General features: G+C 44.1%; 1 protein-coding gene across 2 annotated transcripts in view; it reads right to left on the reverse strand.

The window, feature by feature from the left end:
* Window positions 1-20,901, reverse strand: part of CORO2B (coronin 2B) — a 61,218-nt gene that overhangs the window by 37,748 nt on the left and 2,569 nt on the right. The window contains exon 2 of one of the 2 annotated variants that reach the window (XM_075207563.1): window positions 17,170-17,276. The exons of the other annotated variant lie outside the window; for it this stretch is intronic. The gene's annotated coding sequence lies outside the window, so the exon portion shown is untranslated. The remainder of the gene's footprint in view (window positions 1-17,169; window positions 17,277-20,901) is intronic. 2 annotated transcript variants of the gene reach the window in all.

Consider the following 20,901-nt stretch of genomic DNA (forward strand, 5'->3'; position numbering starts at 1 on the left):
ACCTTTCCTTGTCACACATTATGCCCCCAACCTTCCCTTGTCACACATTATGCCCCCAACCTTCCCTTGTCACACATTGTGCCCAAACCTTCCCTTGTCACACATTGTACCCCCAACCTTCCCTTGTCACACATTGTGCCCAAACCTTCCCTTGTCACACATTGTACCCCCAACCTTCCCTTGTCACACATTATGCCCCAACCTTCCCTTGTCACACATTGTACCCCCAACCTTCCCTTGTCACACATTATACTCTCAACCTTCCCTTGTCACACATTATGCCCCCAACCTTCCCCTGTCACACATTATGCCCCAACCTTCCCCTGTCACACTTTATGCCCCCAACCTTTCCTTGTCACACATTATATCCCCAACCTTCCCTTGTCACACATTGTACCCCCAACCTTCTCTTGTCATACATTGTACCCCCAACCTTCCCTTGTCACACATTATGCCCCAACCTTCCCATGCCACACATTATACCCCCAACCTTCCCTTGCCACACATTATACTCCCAACCTTCTTTTGTCACACATTATGCCCCCAACCTTCCCCTGTCATACATTGTACCCCCAACCTTCCCTTGTCACACATTATGTCCCAACCTTTCCTTGTCACACATTATGCCCCCAACCTTGCCTTGTCACACATTATGCCCCCAACCTTTCCTTGTCACACATTATGCCCCCAATCTTAGCTTGTCACACATTGTACCCCCAACCTTCCCTTGTCATACATTGTACCCCCAACCTTCCCTTATCACACATTATGCCCCAACCTTTCCTTGTCACACATTGTACGCCCAACCTCGCCTTGTCACACATTATGCCCCAACCTTCCCTTGTCACACACTGTACCCCCAATCTTCCCTTGTCACACATTATGCCCCTCTTGCCACACATTATACCCCCAACCTTCCCTTGTCACACATTGTTATCCCAACCTTCCCTTGTCACACATTATGCCCCCAACCTTCCCTTGTCACACATTATACCCCAACCTTCCCTTGTCACACATTATACCCCAACCTTTGCTTGTCACACATTATACCCCTAACCTTCCTTTGTCACACATTGTACCCCCAACCTTCCCTTGTCACACATTATGCCCCCAAGCTACCTTTGTCACACATTATACCCCAACCTTCCCTTGTCACACATTGTACCACCAACCTTTCCTTGTCACACATTATGCCCCCAACCTTCCCTTGTCACACATTATGCCCCCAAACTTCCCTTGTCACACATTGTACCCCCAACCTTCCCTTGTCACACATTATGCCCCCAACCTTCCCTTGTCACACATTGTACCCCCAACCTTCCCTTGTCATACATTGTACCCCCAACCTTCCCTTATCACACATTATGCCCCAACCTTTCCTTGTCACACATTGTACGCCCAACCTCCCCTTGACACACATTATGCCCCAACCTTCCCTTGTCACACACTGTACCCCCAATCTTCCCTTGTCACACATTATACCCCCAACCTTCCCTTGTCACACATTGTTATCCCAACCTTCCCTTGTTACACATTATGCCCCAAACCTTCCCTTGTCACACATTATACCCCAACCTTCCCTTGTCACACATTATACCCCAACCTTCGCTTGTCACACATTATACCCCTAACCTTCCTTTGTCACACATTGTACCCCCAACCTTCCCTTGTCACACATTATGCCCCCAAGCTACCTTTGTTACACTTTATACCCCAACCTTCCCTTGTCACACATTGTACCACCAACCTTTCCTTGTCACACATTATGCCCCAACCTTCCCTATCCACACATTATACTACCAACCTTTCCTTGTCACACATTGTACCCCCAACCTTCCATTGTCACACATTGTACCCCCAACCTTCCCTTGTCACACATTATGCCCCTCTTGCCACACATCATACCCCCAACCTTCCCTTGTCACACATTATGCCCCCAACCTTCCCTTGTCATACATTGTACCCCCAACCTTCCCTTGTCACACATTATGCCCCAACCTTCCCTTGTCACACATTGTACCCCCAACCTTCTCTTGTCATACATTGTACCCCCAACCTTCCCTTGTCACACATTATGCCCCAACCTTCCCATGCCACACATTATACCCCCAACCTTCCCTTGCCACACATTATACTCCCAACCTTCTTTTGTCACACATTATGCCCTCAACCTTCCCCTGTCATACATTGTACCCCCAACCTTCCCTTGTCACACATTATGTCCCAACCTTTCCTTGTCACACATTATGCCCCCAACCTTGCCTTGTCACACATTATGCCCCCAACCTTTCCTTGTCACACATTATGCCCCCAATCTTAGCTTGTCACACATTGTACCCCCAACCTTCCCTTGTCATACATTGTACCCCCAACCTTCCCTTATCACACATTATGCCCCAACCTTTCCTTGTCACACATTGTACGCCCAACCTCGCCTTGTCACACATTATGCCCCAACCTTCCCTTGTCACACACTGTACCCCCAATCTTCCCTTGTCACACATTATGCCCCTCTTGCCACACATTACACCCCCAACCTTCCCTTGTCACACATTGTTATCCCAACCTTCCCTTGTCACACATTATGCCCCCAACCTTCCCTTGTCACACATTATACCCCAACCTTCCATTGTCACACATTGTACCCCCAACCTTCCCTTGTCACACATTATGCCCCTCTTGCCACACATCATACCCCCAACCTTCCCTTGTCACACATTATGCCCCCAACCTTCCCTTGTCATACATTGTACCCCCAACCTTCCCTTGTCACACATTATGCCCCAACCTTCCCTTGTCACACATTGTACCCCCAACCTTCTCTTGTCATACATTGTACCCCCAACCTTCCCTTGTCACACATTATGCCCCAACCTTCCCATGCCACACATTATACCCCCAACCTTCCCTTGCCACACATTATACTCCCAACCTTCTTTTGTCACACATTATGCCCCCAACCTTCCCCTGTCATACATTGTACCCCCAACCTTCCCTTGTCACACATTATGTCCCAACATTTCCTTGTCACACATTATGCCCCCAACCTTGCCTTGTCACACATTATGCCCCCAACCTTTCCTTGTCACACATTATGCCCCCAATCTTAGCTTGTCACACATTGTACCCCCAACCTTCCCTTGTCATACATTGTACCCCCAACCTTCCCTTATCACACATTATGCCCCAACCTTTCCTTGTCACACATTGTACGCCCAACCTCGCCTTGTCACACATTATGCCCCAACCTTCCCTTGTCACACACTGTACCCCCAATCTTCCCTTGTCACACATTATGCCCCTCTTGCCACACATTATACCCCCAACCTTCCCTTGTCACACATTGTTATCCCAACCTTCCCTTGTCACACATTATGCCCCCAACCTTCCCTTGTCACACATTATACCCCAACCTTCCCTTGTCACACATTATACCCCAACCTTTGCTTGTCACACATTATACCCCTAACCTTCCTTTGTCACACATTATGCCCCCAAGCTACCTTTGTCACACATTATACCCCAACCTTCCCTTGTCACACATTGTACCACCAACCTTTCCTTGTCACACATTATGCCCCCAACCTTCCCTTGTCACACATTATGCCCCAACATTCCCTTGTCACACATTATGCCCCCAACCTTCCCTTGTCACACATTATGCCCCCAAACTTCCCTTGTCACACATTGTACCCCCAACCTTCCCTTGTCACACATTATGCCCCCAACCTTCCCTTGTCACACATTGTACCCCCAACCTTCCCTTGTCATACATTGTACCCCCAACCTTCCCTTATCACACATTATGCCCCAACCTTTCCTTGTCACACATTGTACGCCCAACCTCCCCTTGACACACATTATGCCCCAACCTTCCCTTGTCACACACTGTACCCCCAATCTTCCCTTGTCACACATTATACCCCCAACCTTCCCTTGTCACACATTATACTCCCAACCTTCCCTTGTCACACATTATGCCCCCAACCTTCCCCTGTCACACATTATGCCCCAACCTTCCCTTGTCACACATTGTACCCCCAACCTTTCCTTGTCACACATTATGCCCCCAACCTTCCCTTGTCACACATTATGCCCCCAACCTTCCCTTGTCACACATTGTGCCCAAACCTTCCCTTGTCACACATTGTACCCCCAACCTTCCCTTGTCACACATTATGCCCCAACCTTCCCTTGTCACACATTGTACCCCCAACCTTCCCTTGTCACACATTATACTCTCAACCTTCCCTTGTCACACATTATGCCCCCAACCTTCCCCTGTCACACATTATGCCCCAACCTTCCCCTGTCACACTTTATGCCCCCAACCTTCCCTTGTCACACATTATATCCCCAACCTTCCCTTGTCACACATTGTACCCCCAACCTTCTCTTGTCATACATTGTACCCCCAACCTTCCCTTGTCACACATTATGCCCCAACCTTCCCATGCCACACATTATACCCCCAACCTTCCCTTGCCACACATTATACTCCCAACCTTCTTTTGTCACACATTATGCCCCCAACCTTCCCCTGTCATACATTGTACCCCCAACCTTCCCTTGTCACACATTATGTCCCAACCTTTCCTTGTCACACATTATGCCCCCAACCTTGCCTTGTCACACATTATGCCCCCAACCTTTCCTTGTCACACATTATGCCCCCAATCTTAGCTTGTCACACATTGAACCCCCAACCTTCCCTTGTCATACATTGTACCCCCAACCTTCCCTTATCACACATTATGCCCCAACCTTTCCTTGTCACACTTTGTACGCCCAACCTCGCCTTGTCACACATTATGCCCCAACCTTCCCTTGTCACACACTGTACCCCCAATCTTCCCTTGTCACACATTATGCCCCTCTTGCCACACATTATACCCCCAACCTTCCCTTGTCACACATTGTTATCCCAACCTTCCCTTGTCACACATTATGCCCCCAACCTTCCCTTGTCACACATTATACCCCAACCTTCCCTTGTCACACATTATACCCCAACCTTTGCTTGTCACACATTATACCCCTAACCTTCCTTTGTCACACATTGTACCCCCAACCTTCCCTTGTCACACATTATGCCCCCACGCTACCTTTGTCACACATTATACCCCAACCTTCCCTTGTCACACATTGTACCACCAACCTTTCCTTGTCACACATTATGCCCCCAACCTTCCCTTGTCACACATTATGCCCCAACATTCCCTTGTCACACATTATGCCCCCAACCTTCCCTTGTCACACATTATGCCCCCAAACTTCCATTGTCACACATTGTACCCCCAACCTTCCCTTGTCACACATTATGCCCCCAACCTTCCCTTGTCACACATTGTACCCCCAACCTTCCCTTGTCATACATTGTACCCCCAACCTTCCCTTATCACACATTATGCCCCAACCTTTCCTTGTCACACATTGTATGCCCAACCTCCCCTTGACACACATTATGCCCCAACCTTCCCTTGTCACACACTGTACCCCCAATCTTCCCTTGTCACACATTATACCCCCAACCTTCCCTTGTCACACATTGTTATCCCAACCTTCCCTTGTTACACATTATGCCCCAAACCTTCCCTTGTCACACATTATACCCCAACCTTCCCTTGTCACACATTATACCCCAACCTTCGCTTGTCACACATTATACCCCTAACCTTCCTTTGTCACACATTGTACCCCCAACCTTCCCTTGTCACACATTATGCCCCCAAGCTACCTTTGTTACACTTTATACCCCAACCTTCCCTTGTCACACATTGTACCACCAACCTTTCCTTGTCACACATTATGCCCCAACCTTCCCTATCCACACATTATACTACCAACCTTTCCTTGTCACACATTGTACCCCCAACCTTCCATTGTCACACATTGTACCCCCAACCTTCCCTTGTCACACATTATGCCCCTCTTGCCACACATCATACCCCCAACCTTCCCTTGTCACACATTATGCCCCCAACCTTCCCTTGTCATACATTGTACCCCCAACCTTCCCTTGTCACACATTATGCCCCAACCTTCCCTTGTCACACATTGTACCCCCAACCTTCCCTTGTCACACATTATACTCCCAACCTTCCCTTGTCACACATTATGCCCCCAACCTTCCCCTGTCACACATTATGCCCCAACCTTCCCTTGTCACACATTGTACCCCCAACCTTTCCTTGTCACACATTGTACCCCCAACCTTCCCTTGTCACACATTATGCCCCTCTTGCCACACATCATACCCCCAACCTTCCCTTGTCACACATTATGCCCCCAACCTTCCCTTGTCATACATTGTACCCCCAACCTTCCCTTGTCACACATTATGCCCCAACCTTCCCTTGTCACACATTGTACTCCCAACCTTCCCTTGTCACACATTATACTCCCAACCTTCCCTTGTCACACATTATGCCCCCAACCTTCCCCTGTCACACATTATGCCCCAACCTTCCCTTGTCACACATTGTACCCCCAACCTTCCCTTGTCACACATTATGCCCCAACCTTCCCTTGTCACACATTGTACCCCAACCTTCCCTTGTCACACTTTATACTCTCAACCTTCCCTTGTCACACATTATGCCCCCAATCTTCCCCTGTCACACATTATGCCCCAACCTTCCCCTGTCACACTTTATGCCCCCAACCTTCCCTTGTCACACATTATATCCCCAACCTTCTCTTGTCACACATTTTACCCCCAACCTTCTCTTGTCATACATTGTACCCCCAACCTTCCCTTGTCACACATTATGCCCCAACCTTCCCATGCCACACATTATACCCCCAACCTTCCCTTGCCACACATTATACTCCCAACCTTCTTTTGTCACACATTATGCCCCCAACCTTCCACTGTCATACATTGTACCCCCAACCTTCCCTTGTCACACATTATGTCCCAACCTTTCCTTGTCACACATTATGCCCCCAACCTTGCCTTGTCACACATTATGCCCCCAACCTTTCCTTGTCACACATTATGCCCCCAATCTTCCCTTGTCACACATTGTACCCCCAACCTTCCCTTGTCATACATTGTACCCCCAACCTTCCCTTATCACACATTATGCCCCAACCTTTCCTTGTCACACATTGTATGCCCAACCTCGCCTTGTCACACATTATGCCCCAACCTTTCCTTGTCACACATTATGCCCCCAACCTTCCCTTGTCTCACATTATGCCCCCAACCTTCTCCTGTCACACATTGTACCCCCAACCTTCCCTTGTCATACATTGTACCCCCAACCTTCCCTTATCACACATTATGCCCCAACCTTTCCTTGTCACACATTGTACGCCCAACCTCCCCTTGTCACACATTATGCCCCAACCTTTCCTTGTCACACATTATGCCCCCAACCTTCCCTTGTCACACATTGTACCCCCAACTTTCCCTTGTCACACATTATGCCCCCAACCTTCTCTTGTCACACATTGTACCCCCAACCTTCCCTTGTCATACATTGTACCCCCAACCTTCCCTTATCACACATTATGCCCCAACCTTTCCTAGTCACACATTGTACGCCCAACCTCCCCTTGTCACACATTATGCCCCAACCTTCCTTTGTCACACACTGTACCCCCAATCTTCCCTTGTCACACATTATGCCCCTCTTGCCACACATTATAACCCCAAACTTCCCTTGTCACACATTGTTATCCCAACCTTCCCTTGTTACACATTATGCCCCCAACCTTCCCTTGTCACACATTATACCCCAACCTTCCCTTGTCACACATTATACCCCAACCTTCGCTTGTCACACATTATACCCCTAACCTTCCTTTGTCACACATTGTACCCCCAACCTTCCCTTGTCACACATTATGCCCCCAAGCTACCTTTGTCACACATTATACCCCAACCTTCACTTGTCACACATTGTACCACCAACCTTTCCTTGTCACATATTATGCCCCCAACCTTCCCTTGTCACACATTATGCCCCAACCTTTCTTTGTCACACATTATGTACCCAACCTTCCCTTGTCACACATTATACTCTCAACCTTCCCTTGTCACACATTATGCCCCCAACCTCCCCTGTCACACATTATGCCCCAACCTTCCCCTGTCACACTTTATGCCCCCAACCTTCCCTTGTCACACATTATATCCCCAACCTTCCCTTGTCACACATTTTACCCCCAACCTTCTCTTGTCATACATTGTACCCCCAACCTTCCCTTGTCACACATTATGCCCCAACCTTCCCATGCCACACATTATAGCCCCAACCTTCCCTTGCCACACATTATACTCCCAACCTTCTTTTGTCACACATTATGCCCCCAACCTTCCCTTGTCACACATTATGTCCCAACCTTTCCTTGTCACACATTATGCCCCCAACCTTGCCTTGTCACACATTATGCCCCCAACCTTTCCTTGTCACACATTATGCCCCCAATCTTCCCTTGTCACACATTGTACCCCCAACCTTCCCTTGTCATACATTGTACCCCCAACCTTCCCTTATCACACATTATGCCCCAACCTTTCCTTGTCACACATTGTACGCCCAACCTCCCCTTGTCACACATTATGCCCCAACCTTTCCTTGTCACACATTATGCCCCCAACCTTCCCTTGTCACACATTATGCCCCCAACCTTCTCCCGTCACACATTGTACCCCCAACCTTCCCTTGTCATACATTGTACCCCCAACCTTCCCTTATCACACATTATGCCCCAACCTTTCCTTGTCACACATTGTACGCCCAACCTCCCCTTGTCACACATTATGCCCCAACCTTTCCTTGTCACACATTATGCCCCCAACCTTCCCTTGTCACACATTATGCCCCCAACCTTCCCTTGTCACACATTGTACCCCCAACCTTCCCTTGTCACACATTATGCCCCCAAACTTCCCTTGTCACACATTGTACCCCCAACCTTCCCTTGTCACACATTATGCCCCCAACCTTCTCTTGTCACACATTGTACCCCCAACCTTCCCTTGTCATACATTGTACCCCCAACCTTCCCTTATCACACATTATGCACCAACCTTTCCTTGTCACACATTGTACGCCCAACCTCCCCTTGTCACACATTATGCCCCAACCTTCCCTTGTCACACACTGTACCCCCAATCTTCCCTTGTCACACATTATGCCCCTCTTGCCACACATTATAACCCCAACCTTCCCTTGTCACACATTGTTATCCCAACCTTCCCTTGTTACACATTATGCCCCCAACCTTCCCTTGTCACACATTATACCCCAACCTTCCCTTGTCACACATTATACCCCAACCTTCGCTTGTCACACATTATACCCCTAACCTTCCTTTGTCACACATTGTACCCCCAACCTTCCCTTGTCACACATTATGCCCCCAAGCTACCTTTGTCACACATTATACCCCAACCTTCCCTTGTCACACATTGTACCACCAACCTTTCCTTGTCACACATTATGCCCCCAACCTTCCCTTGTCACACATTATGCCCCAACCTTTCTTTGTCACACATTATGTCCCCAACCTTCCCTTGTCACACATTGTACCCCCAACCTTCCCTTGTCACACATTATGCCCCCAAACTTCCCTTGTCACACATTGTACCCCAAACCTTCCCTTGTCACACATTATGCCCCCAACCTTCCCTTGTCACACATTGTACCCCCAACCTTCCCTTGTCATACATTGTACCCCCAACCTTCCCTTATCACACATTATGCCCTAACCTTTCCTTGTCACACATTGTACGCCCAACCTCCCCTTGTCACACATTATGCCCCAACCTTCCCTTGTCACACACTGTACCCCCAATCTTCCCTTGTCACACATTATGCCCCTCTTGCCACACATTATACCCCCAACCTTCCCTTGTCACACATTGTTATCCCAACCTTCCCTTGTTACACATTATGCCCCCAACCTTCCCTTGTCACACATTATACCCCAACCTTCCCTTGTCACACATTATACCCCAACCTTCGCTTGTCACACATTATACCCCTAACCTTCCTTTGTCACACATTGTACCCCCAACCTTCCCTTGTCACACATTATGCCCCCAAGCTACCTTTGTTACACATTATACCCCAACCTTCCCTTGTCACACATTGTACCACCAACCTTTCCTTGTCACACATTATGCCCCCAACCTTCCCTTATCACACATTATGCCCCAACCTTCCCTATCCACATATTATACTACCAACCTTTCCTTGTCACACATTGTACCCCCAACCTTCCATTGTCACACATTGTACCCCCAACCTTCCCTTGTCACACATTATGCCCCTCTTGCCACACATCATACCCCCAACCTACCCTTGTCACACATTGTACCCCCAACCTTCCCTTGTCACACATTATACTCCCAACCTTCCCTTGTCACACATTATGCCCCCAACCTTCCCCTGTGACACATTATGCATCAACCTTCCCTTGTCACACATTGTACCCCCAACCTTTCCTTGTCACACATTATGCCCCCAACCTTGCCTTGTTACACATTATGCCCCCAACCTTTCCTTGTCACACATTATGCCCCCAACCTTCCCTTGTCACACATTGTGCCCAAACCTTCCCTTGTCACACATTGTACCCCCAACCTTCCCTTGTCACACATTATGCCCCAACCTTCCCTTGTCACACATTGTACCCCCAACCTTCCCTTGTCACACATTATACTCTCAACCTTCCCTTGTCACACATTATGCCCCCAACCTTCCCTTGTCACGCATTATATCCCCAACCTTCCCTTGTCACACATTGTACCCCCAACCTTCTCTTGTCATACATTGTACCCCCAACCTTCCCTTGTCACACATTATGCCCCAACCTTCCCATGCCACACATTATACCCCCAACCTTCCCTTGCCACACATTATACTCCCAACCTTCTTTTGTCACACATTATGCCCCCATGCTTCCCTTTTCACACATTATGCCCCAACCTTCCCATGCCACACATTATACCCCCAACCTTCCCTTGTCACACATTATACTCCCAACCTTCTTTTGTTACACATTATGCCCCTAACCTTCCCTTGTCACACATTATACCCTCAACCTTCCCTTGTCACACATTGTACCCCCAACCTTCCCTTTTCACACTTTATACTCCCAACCTTTCCATGCCACACATTATACCCACAACCTTCCCTTGTCATAAATTATTCCCCTAACCTTCCCATGTCACACATTATGCCCCCAACCTTCCCTTGTCACACATTTTGCCCCCACCTTTCCCTTGTTACACATTATGCCCCCAACCCTTCCTCCTCATGCCACATATGCCCTCCACTCTCCTCTTGTCCCATATGCCCCCCCATCCAGCCACTCTTATCGCATATGAATACTGCCCTGTCCCTATTATCACATTTGACCACCACCCTCCCTCCTTCTTATAGGGTGATGGATAGATATAACAAGGGGAGAATAGTGGTGAAGTGTATGTATGAAGGGTAGAGTGGTGAGGGCATATGTAACATATGCTGTACCCAATCTCCACTTGTCACATATGCCCAAAGTCACCTTGAAGCCCCCCTCCCACCACTCACAACATGTCAGTCCTAGGTTGGCTGTGTCCCGGATTAATGCAGAACGGTGATTTGTCATATACCCTGTCAATGAATGTACACCATGGCCTACCAATAAAGGGAGCACTATTTTTTTTCATTTGTTAAGTTATGGTTTCTAAATCTAGGTCTAAGAAGTGTGTTTGTGGGATCTTCCCACATGTGGTACCTAGACTGTATCACTTGTCACCTTCTGGCTGAACTTAAGCACTGATTGTTCAATATATTAGCAGGTCAGGCAGTACAGATCCTTATAAGTACAATCCTTTCCCTGGCTGCTAGTGTTTACTATTCATCACTCCCATGGCCATGGCTTTGTCTGCAACCTTGCAGTGTACTTGGAATATGGTATGCCTGTGGTCAAGAGTCTATGGTCTTCAGTACTTGTTAATACCAATGTTATATAACATATTAATGTAAAATATTGTTTATACTCCACAAAGCCCACAACCTCTATTCCTTTATCCTGGAATAAGCTGACAATCAGAATGCCTACTCCCAATTAAGTTGTGTGTCACTGGTGCCCTTCATTACTTCTAAATGCCCACAAACGTAGTGTGTCTGGAAACTGATGTATGTTCTTTATAACTATAAGAGAAAAACATCAATCAGTCATTGAAAAAATGTGGTTCAAATAATTTGTCTCCCAATCAGCTACCTCTTTGTTTCAGCATACATTTTCCTTTGACCTCTTAAGTTGATTTTCTGTTTCCAACTAGTGGAAATTTCCAGACCCTGTAGCATAAAAAAAAAAATATCTGCAGAGATAAAGTTGGACGCAGCTCAGCTGAATGTGTGCCAGTTACCTACACTGAGCTTTCAAACTCCAAATGTATCCCAGTGATTCACTGCAGTCCATCAGTAAGTGGAATTAGTACTGGGTGAATCGGGTCTAGCCATAACAAAAAGGCTTGACCTATGGTTCTCCCTCATCTAGCTCCATCTCTCAGAGGCTTATCTGATAAACTACAAAGCTGGTAGAGATTATCTTCTGAAGCGGTAGTCAGAGCGGCTTTTCTAATAAATAACCTCCTGCTATACTGAGGGTCTGCGCTTCACTATGGGCTCTTGTAAGCAGGACCCTCATTGCCTCTTGCTTCAGTTGAATTCACTACAGGGTGAATTGTTGCTAGTGCTATTCTGATTAATTCGCCACTTAATTTGTCGCTTTTACTTTTCAATGAATTCATAAAGTTGTGGTTATAAAATACAAAGGGAAAAACACAGGTGATTGTTTATTGTAAAATTTGACCATCATGTTTTAAACCATCCTAAAAGTGGGGGTAACTTACTGTTTACCAGAATATTCATGATTATCTGGCGGCTAATCAGTTTGTTAGCGTGAAAAATTACGCTTTACCAAAATATGGTCCAAAGCTGAGTTAGGAGCAAAGGAAACAAAAGGAGCAAATTTGCACCTTGCCAAAACCATGTTGCATTGGAAGGGGACGTCAATTTAAAATGTGGGGACAGTTTTATAGTTGGAATAGGGCATGTCCTAGATCAACTTTAAATTTCAATGTAAAAATAAATCTATAAAGTATTTGTGTGCCACATGAAAAAGCAGCCAGTATTTTCATTGTGTAAAAAAAAAAAATCATATGCATCCCTTGCATTGTACCATGGTTTGTCCAGGGGCAAATAACTCCTTTTTTTTCGCTTTTTGTCACAAATAATGAGTGTGAGCTGTCATAGTAATTGCTTTGGTCAGTCGAACTGTAATGTTAGCAATATCATGCAATGCCAGTGACCTTCCATCAAACCCCCAGAACTCCTGAGAAAAGGTAGAAGAGCTGCATGGCTTTACTATGCTACAGCTTGTGAAGAAATCATATACCAACCATGGAGCTACCCCTATCCCCTGTATAATTAGCTGATCAACAGCTATCAAATTAAATTGCTACAGAATGGTCTCATCTCCTGTCATCAAGATTATATATATATATATATATATATATATATATATATATATATATATATAATATATATATATACATAATATATATATATACATAATATATATATATATAATATAATATATATATTTATATATACATATAATATATGCACATTCAGTAGTCGAAGAGGCACTAAGGAAAATATAAGTGAATGGAATTTAATAGCTTTACAATAAAAGCAGTAGACATGGCGGTATGGCATACCACCGTATACACCCCCACTTCAGTCACTAATTATATATATAGTACGGCCTCTAGCACAAACAATATATATATCACTGTGTCACCATATACATAAATAGGAGAATTATACAATATAGCTATGTTGGGATAAGCTCACCTGCCAATATCAAGGCATCTCCTGTAGACGAGTCCCTAGTATTTTAAACAAATAAATATTCAGGGTATGACAGTCAAAACCTTCTCTAAACATCCATTTTCAAAGCTTGCAGCACCTGAGAGGACTGGTCTGTTCACCTTAAATTTTACTTAAAACTTTGAGAAATGTGAAAACCAGGACAAATTTATACTAGTCTTACAGCAGCATTTTTGTTCATGTTTAAATATATTTTAAAAGGGTTATACCTGATAATGGGTCTGATTCTTTGATGAGCAAAATTTGTTGGATTTGTTGCATATAATGCGCATAATTACACTGCGCAGGCCAGAACTGGACCATCTGCCATAGAACACAGCAACTTGCCATTCATCTTCGCGCACAAAGGACACTTACATCAGCTGATGATTTCAAGAAGCGAACGAGTGGGATAGAGGCGTTTACCGGTAGTCAATGTACAGTAAGGGCGTGCCAAGCTCCAGTGTACGCAGCAGCGTCCAATTCTTGTGTTTCCGCTGTATCTCATGCTTCAGCTACAGGTCACATGTAAGTGCCAATTACTAGTGATATCGGCTGAGTATGTACTGTGTGCTATAACATGTGTTTGCAATCAGGAACAACTGTAAACACCTTTTTTTTATGTACAGTAGTCATCAATAACATCCTAATAAATCTTTTTCATGGGAAAAAAAATAAAGCTTTTTTTAAATGTTTTGTCATTAATGACTATATTGCTAACAGGTGAGATTTATTGAATAATTGAATAGGTGTTTTTCTGTGCATCCTTTTCTGACTTTTTCTGACTTTATATTCCTCATATGTATAGGATGTTTCTGTTAGAGCAGAGCGGACCTAGACCCATAGTCATCACCACACATATCGTCACATCCGCTCCTTGTAGAATACGGACTTGTGCATAACCATTTCACATGCTTTTTTTTAAAAAAATACACACATTAAGTTCGTTTTGCATGCCTTAATGAATCAAGCACAGTGGGCCTAATTCATTAAGGAAAGTAAAGCAAAATAAATAAGTAAATTTGCACCTTGGTAAAACCATGTTGTATTGAAGGGGAGGTAAATTTAAAATGTGGGGACAGATTTATAATTGGGGTAGAGCATGTCCTAGATCAACTTTTAAAGTCAGTTAAAAATAAAACTATCAAGTATTTTTGTCCTACATGAAAAAACAGCCAGTATTTTCCTTATGTGCAAAATAATAAACTCATTTGCACCCCTTGCATTGTAACACGGTTTTGCCAAGCTTCAAAGTTACTCATTTTTTTGCTTTACTTTCCTTAATGAATCACGATCAGTGTCACCAAAATGTATTCCTTAATTGAATCCACTTTTATACTTAAAGCCATTTACATTCTGTGGAAATTTCACAAAATCTAACTAAAGGTTTACTACAGCAAGGAATGAGGTTTATGAATTTAATATAATTTGGTATGAAAAGCAATGATGTGCAACCAATCATCTATTAGCATTTAGCTGTCCAGTAGCATGACCTAAGAAGGCTAAGAACACATGTATTAAGTCGTACACTTGTACTACTTATTAAATAAGCCACAATGACTGGTGTTTGTTTTATCTATGACTAGTCCATGTGTCCTACGCTCTGAAACATGGCCCTTGAGATGTTGTCAACTTCATGGAACGTCAGTCTTAGTTTTTCACATTATGAGTTTCATTTTGCCTGTGTTTGCAAACGAAGGAAAAAGCTGCTACATATTATTGGTCGAACGCAAGGCAAATTGCAATGTGATTTAAAGGAAATTAAGACTGATAAAGCACCTGGACCAGATGGCATCCACCCACATGTGCTAAGGCAGTAAAAGGATAAGTCCAATTTGAGTGGATTTTATATATTTAACGTAATTCGATTCTAATAAGGATTTTTGTTTATGTATGAAAAATGTCCATTAGGATATAATAATAAAGTTAAATGCATAAAGTCCACTAAATGTGGATGTATCCTTTAAATTTAGCAATAGATAAACCAATATTGCTTATAATTAAGGACACTTGTGGTACCCCAAAGCCCTGTTGAACAGCACAGAGGAGTGCATAAACGCTTTTAAAACGCAGGGCTACAAGGGGTTAATTGTGCTCCTGAAAACTTGTGTCCAGGAGTGATTGACAGGAGGAGGATGAAGGCCCTGATTGGATGGGGGAGTAACAGGAAGAGGTTGTGCAGGAAGGAGGAGAGAGAGAGCAGCATGGTAGAAGGAACAAGGGGGAGGATGTGCAACCGAGCAGAGAGAAGATAAGCTGCTGCCAGAACTGTGACATTAACAGCAAAGCAGACGGAGAACAGCTGGGGACACGCAGTGGGGCGCCAAAGACAGTATTCACTAACTACAGAACTCTTTTCAAGGTAAAACCTCAGCCTGCAGTGTACTGCACACACCCCAGTGTCAGAGGGAAGAGTGATGAGAGAATCTATCCAAAACTGACATTGCATTCTTGTACAAGGAAGGATTGTGAGAGCTTTTCCCCCAGATCATACCTATACACAGGCTGCATGGAACAATTAAGACGGTCGTTTCAGCTATATCCTGTGTGTGTGTGTGTGTGTGTGTGTGCTGATATCTGGACATTATACCCTGCTGCAGAGTACATGTGCTGATAGAGATTCATTGACTGTTGAGAGAACAGCGCCATCTTGTGGCTGAAATGAGCAACAGCCCTGCTTTCTACTATAATACTTAACCCTTGATGGAAACCTCTGCAGGACATTGGAACACTACCAAATTCCTGTGCACAGGTCAGCCCAGGACTGAGTCGAAAATATGGTAACGTTACCGGGGATAATATTGGTGCACCAAATGTTTTAGATGATGTTAATGTTATGGGATTTACCTAAGAATTGATTTATTAATATTGAAGGTGTGACATTCAGTGTTAGTGGTACCGCTGTAATTCAAGTTAACTCAGCAGTAGATGCTAAAAGTGGGGCGCCTGACCCATAGGGAATAGCACGGTACCCCAAACACCTGAATAAGAAGTAGCCCTCTAGTGGGCGCGGTAGTGACTGCAAGAGTCTTGATGGGTTATTATTGATGGTTATTGCATCATCACCAGTCAGATATTGTTAACGTGAAAGTAGTAACTGTGATTACCAGGGTGCCTTATTAGACAATGTGTATTGAAGATGTTATCGTTATTCTGCCTTATACTCACCAGGTGTATGTTATATGTTAAATGCTATTGTGCTCTATGCTGATCAGACGCATTATTTTGTCGTTACTATTGAGGTGAAGGGGTCAGTGGCGCGGTGGCTTACCAAAACTATCCTTACCGCATTCTCAATAAAATCAAGTTGTTTGACCAATCTTTGTCCCTTTCATTGAAGTATTTATCTCCTGACCACCGGATATCCAAAAGAGAAAAGAACCTGACTCGTATCTGGGAGACAAGGTAAGGGAAGGATTTCCCATCAGTACTCGACCACCACACACTTATAAAAAATATTGTCACTCTATAGATTGGTACATAGGACTAGGTGAAAGCAGTGGGTTGTTATATTCATACAGGACTAAAGTTGCTACAGGAGTATTACAGGGATATGTTAGCATATAACACTAAACAATGGATAGCTCTCAACACAGAAATATGAGAATCAATGTAGATATATAAAAAGTAATGCACCAAGACCATCATAACGTGTATGATAATTTCACATTTAAATGGGATAATGTTGGACAAATCAAAGATATATAAGGACTTCGGTATAATTGTATACAGTAAGCTGAGTAATAGCACTCAGTGCCAGGCAGCTGCCGCAAGAGCCAATAAAATGTATTTAGCACCTGGCTTTAAGAAAACCACGGAGAACTGTGGAAGGTGTAGTAGGGAGACAACGTTATTAATAAAGGTAATGGAGAGGTCATATTCTATAGAAAGGGTGGCAAATTGGTTTAAAAGAAAAAGAAAATGATTTGTTGTAAGAGTAGTTGGACACGTCCAGTCCCCAACCTATTCCGCCCCTGAAATCACAGGCCGCAGTTAGGGTCCTTTGCGCCCGAAGATGGATTTCACGTTGCTGGTGTATGGCCTGGCTCTGGACACACGCAATGAGACCTTTAGTAAAGTACGGCACGTATCGGCATTTACGCCCGTGAATAAATCAGGCCTGGTATGTCTAGCTAGATGTAGTAAATAGCAATATTGGCTGGGTAATTTGGGTGATTAATCTCTTGTCAGTATGGGGTCAGGTAGGAATTACATTGCCTCCTTGCTGAAGGTTATGTTTTGCTTTCATCTGAAACAACAACAGAATTTTGGAATTTAAGGAACTGTGTTTTTTCTCTGCCTCCAAACAATTCACTCCAAACCTCCCAAACACACAACTCTCAAATATGTAATCTATTATTGGCTTTTGAAAATATATTAAGCTGCCAAAATGAACTCCTTTAAAAAACAACCTTCAAATCACCCTATAATAGAGAGGGAGATTTAACTGGAACCTCTGCATTGTTTTTTTTCCATGTGCAGGTCATGCATAGCTAATGATGTCTGATGGTTAATGCTTAACCACCAGCTACTTTCCCATGCATGTTATTTTTCTTGTCTGCATAAGGTTTAAACTACCAAGAACTCATTAAAGAAATACATGGGGGTACATTTATCAAGCTGCAGGTTTGAAAGAATAGAGATGTTGCCTATTGCAACCAATCAGATTCTAGCTGTCATTTATTTAGTACATTTTACAAAATTAAAGCTAGAATCTGATTGGTTGCAATAGACAACATCTCCACTTTTTCAAACCCGCAGCTTGATAGGTTTACATCATGGTGTCATTGGAGAAATGTGAGCAGCTAAAATATTTTGTCTGGGATGTAAATATTGACCACTGCTGAAATATGAGACAGTAAACTCTCCCCGTAACCCATCCACTACTAGATGTCTCTCCATAGTTATTTGCTTGCAGTGATAAGGGTTATGTATGTGCTGCTGACCTGAGTGTTCTGTCAGAGACCAGAAGTAACGCAGTGGTGCTATAATCCATGCAGCGCATCTCACCTTCCATAGATCTCTGTATCCTGTGTGATGTCACTTACTCTGATTGCTGCAGACTGGCAATATAAGGTTCCTCCCTACTGCAGCATTCTCTACACGTTTACACACAGAGCTATGGGGTGATACAGAGATGCTCATGGCATGGTACCAAGGGGCATCTGATGAGACGCAGACATTTGTAGGACAGATCTGTTCTGCACTGTCACCAGACTGTGCTCAGGATAGGTGTGGCAGTGGACAACACCCTATATCCTCTCCAGTAGAGAGGATAAAATCACTGCACCTCTACAAAATGGCCTGTTCTGCTGCAAAAAAATCCACAACATTTTAATGTGATTTTGCTCCTCTCTCACTTTCCAGCAAGGCTCTAGAAACGACTCTCTGAGGGTATTTCTACTTCTGAAATTCTTTACTATTAATTAATGAAAGCTAACACATAAAAGTAGGTTATTTTATATTACCATTTACACAGCTTTGATAAGAATCAGTGAAGACTATAGGAGAGGTACTGATAAAGAATATATTGCTGTTTAGGCAAACAACACACCCAAAGTGCTTTGGCATACTTCCAAGTCCCTAATTTGTTCAAATCAACCTGTTCTTCTGTTATTGTGCAGCAGGGCGCTGGCACCAGTACCGTGCAGAACCTGTAACTCTCTGAGTGCAGCAGGTAGTGAGAAGTGATGTTTTATGTTCTACCAGTAAATCATGCAATTAACATATCATGCAATTATATGGACTGACTGCTGTGGATTGACGTTATTAGCGCTGAAAGTACAAAACTTAGACCCTCTAGGCCTTGTGGGCAGAACATCAAATTTGCATATTCTGAGTATTAACCTTATTATTTCCAGATAAGTGTAGTGGAGAACCCACACCTGTTTCTATTACCCTCATCCACACCTATATCAACCTAGTCTGTTTCTTCTCTTCAGTCATTCAGCTATAACTATCCATTACCATGGCCCAGCTGCAGTCATAAATATAATTTTGTCTTTCAAAGATATCAATATATAAATGGTACAATTAGTCATCATAATGCAAACTAAACACCAGCACCATTTAGCATTGTCCAGGAATGGTTTAATGTAGCACTTGTCAGGTTTACATCTGTTTTTCATGAATGCACAATTATTGTTCACTATTATCCAGCTCCACTCAAATTAGCCAACGTATTTCATCTTGCCTAACATATAATCTTAACCATATTCGATCCATAGCCTCATATATGATTCAGTGAGATCATTACCTTCCTTCATAACTTCTTGGGTGTGCTTATCTTTACCCAACACTACTCCAAAACTGTCCTAACCTGCTCTGTTCTCTAGTACACTACACCATAGTGACAAGAAACAGCTCTATTCTCCACTACACTCCTCCATACCTTTCTAAATCAATTCTCCAACACTCTCCTCCATACTGTACCTTTCTACATCAGCTCTATTCTCTTCTACACTCCTCCATATCACCCCAAATCAATCTTCTCTCCACTACATTCATAAATAACTCTCTAAATCAGCTTTATTCTAATAAACTTATCCATACCTGCCTGACCCACTCACTCATACTACTTGGGCAAGGTCACCTCTCCATTACGCTCATTCATACCTCCCTAAATCAGCATTTGCATCTGCTACTCATCCATACCTCTCCTAAATGAGGTATCTTATCTGCTGAACTCACCCATACTTCCTTGGACAAGCTTGTCACTCCACTAAATAATCCACACTTCCCTAAATTTCCTCTTACACCATTACACTCACCCGTCTATCAGTGAACCGGCTGGCTGTACTACACTTATCCATACTTCCCCAAATCAGCTCTTGTCTCCACTACTCATCCATACCTCCCTCAAATATTTCTTATCTCTGTGCATTCATCCAAAAATACACATATTTGTTTCTTCTTTCTATTACACTTGCCCATACATGTGAGAACTAGCTATTTTCTTGACTGCACCCTTCCATACCTAAATAAAATTTGATGAATTGAATTTGATTGACTTCATAAA

The sequence above is a fragment of the Mixophyes fleayi genome, chromosome 4 (assembly GCF_038048845.1).
Source record: "Mixophyes fleayi isolate aMixFle1 chromosome 4, aMixFle1.hap1, whole genome shotgun sequence".
Lineage (NCBI taxonomy): Eukaryota > Metazoa > Chordata > Amphibia > Anura > Limnodynastidae > Mixophyes > Mixophyes fleayi.